Below are 2,580 nucleotides of genomic sequence, written 5' to 3'. Positions count from 1 at the left end.
TATGGACTAGTCATAGGCATTAAGAATAACAAGGCAAATGACTTATAGTCTTTAATATTTTATCTCTAGTTCTTATCAAGTGATCATTGAGGAAGCATAAGAACTTTCTGATGAGGGATTGTTCCTCAGATTCTGGTGGTAGTTGATGAAATTAACACTGATATTGGGCAGTTAAGACCTGTAAAAGCAGAAAGAGACAACTTGTTTCAGAAGGGTACCCAGATGACCTACAAGTGAAGTCACTACAATGAAGCCCCTAAGTTTGGAGTGTGATCCTTGCTCAGCATTTTGAGATGATTTCCAATGCTTGTGACCTTGATAAAATATAGACTTTGATTAAAAAATACCCAAGAGTTCTCCCTACTACTTTTTTTGGTAACTGAAAGGTGGCCTCAAGGGCTTTTTTTTTTTGGCTCATGAATTTTCCCTCTGACATAGGAAACAATCCACAGGAAAGATCCTTTTGGGCACCAAGGAACAAAGGCTACTGAATTTGGGAAATGTAACTCTTGATCAGTGATGCTTTTAGAGACAGATCTTGCCCAAATGGGAGAAATGTGAAAATTAATAGAGGAAACCTGAACTAAAATTAGAGTTGGGAAGACTTCTAGAGAAAGCTCTCATCCCCTACCACCACTAGTCAGTTATCTCAAATAGTTATCCCAAACAGTTATCCCTTCCTATCCCGACTGGAAGATGTCACTACTTTACTACCCTCCCAAGAAGAAGGAAAATGTTCCTCTGCCCAGCAACAAGCCCAAACAATGGAAAATGCTGCAGCTCAGCCAATGAAAAGCTACTGTCACCCTGAACTCTTATTTTCTTCCAATGAACCTTCAATTTTCCTTTGCCAATGACTTCCTTGCCTAACCCTCCTTTTTATAACAGCCTTCTGTTTTGTAAAACTCCTTGGAGTAACTCTTTGCTCGATGAGATACTGCTTGATTCATGAATCACTTAACAAAGCCAATTTAATCTTCAGATTTACTCAGTAGCATTTTGGTTTTTTTTTTGACAGGAGAAACCATGAAGAAAGGACAAAGGGCAGGAATAGCTGCAACAGGTGGTTATCCCAATATTCAGAAGAGTGGGAGCATGAAGGAAACCTTGTTAACACTTTTAGGTACGTTCTTATAGAAATTCTTCATGTATGTCGACATATATTGCACATTTGGTGTAAATACCAAAATACATCATTTTAGGAAAATGTACACAAAAACCATTCTTTTTTTTTTTTTAAGATTTTATTTATTTATTTGACAGAGATCACAAGTAGGCAGAGAGGCAGGCAGAGAGAGAGGAGGAAGCAGGCTTCCTGCTGAGCAGAGAGCCCAATGCCAGGCTGGATCCCAGGACCCCAGGATCATGACCTGAGCCAAAGGCAGAAGCTTTAACCCACTGAGCCACCCAGCACCCCAAGACCACTCTTTAAAAAAAAAAAAAAAAGGGATTTCTGCTAGGGGCTCCTGGGTGGTTCAATTGGTTAAGTGTCTAACTCTCGATTTTGGCTCAGGTCATGATCGCAGGGTCAGGTCATGACACATGAGCTCTGTGTCAGGCACTGTGCTGGGCATGCCGGGAAAGCATGCCAGGAAAGCATGTCAGGAAAGCAGCAGAGTTAACTGCTTGTCAGATCAGGTGATTTATTTCTCTCAGTGTATGAAGCAGGAGGGCACTGAGAACTCAGCCATGTCATTAAGTAGGCATTTATTGTATAAGCACAACTAAAAATTTTCAGTGGCTTTCCATATTTATCAAGGTTCAAAGAGAGGAAAAGTACTACCAGGTAACGTGTATGTATAATTTGTTACAGGGATTTGAGCCTTATGCCACTATGGGAGCTGTAAGCAGTCTCTGTCTAAAAGGGAAGATGGAGGGGCACCTGGGTGGCTCAGTGGGTTAAGCCTCTACCTTGGGCTTGGGTCATGATCTTGGGGTCCTGGGATTGAGCCCTGCATTGGGCTCTCTGCTCTTTGTTTATTTATTCAAATAAATAAAATCTTTAAAAAAAATAGAAGGGAAGATGGATATAAAGCCGGGGACAGCCAGAACAGGTGGAACTCAAATCAGAGATGAAGCTAAAATTCGCCTTAGCTCTCCCTGTTCTTGCCTCTACCTTGGTAGTGCGGGCATCTGGCAGAAGACCTTCCTGAGCTAAACACACACCCAGCCAAGGAGTTGGGGAAGTTAAAGGAGAATCTAGGGGAGGTATATATAGCAGCTATAAGGCTGGCTTCTGCCACCCACCAATGATGATAAGGAACAGCCCATTCTGCCCCCTGAAACCTCATACAAGGATCTCTCTTGGGAGTCCCCTCCCCAAATGTAAACACACAGGGAAGGGAATTCTGGGCAATATCCTTCAGCTTAACCAGGCTGCCACAGCATGAAGCCACTGACCCTGGTTTCTTTATAGTACTCCATGTGGCCCCCCATCTTTGTATGCCCTGACAAGAACAAGAGTTTATTTAGCACATTTTAGTGATTCTTGATTTGATACTGTGATACAGGTAATTTTTGTTTTTTTCATTCTTGTACAGAGAGTGAGACTTATCCACTGCTTTTTTTTTTCCCTTCTCT

Source organism: Lontra canadensis, unplaced genomic scaffold (assembly GCF_010015895.1).
Source record: "Lontra canadensis isolate GAN:19392208 unplaced genomic scaffold, GSC_riverotter_1.0 scaffold3, whole genome shotgun sequence".
Taxonomy (NCBI): domain Eukaryota; kingdom Metazoa; phylum Chordata; class Mammalia; order Carnivora; family Mustelidae; genus Lontra; species Lontra canadensis.
The sequence above is the reverse complement of the archived record's forward strand: the minus strand, read 5'-3'. Positions refer to the sequence as shown.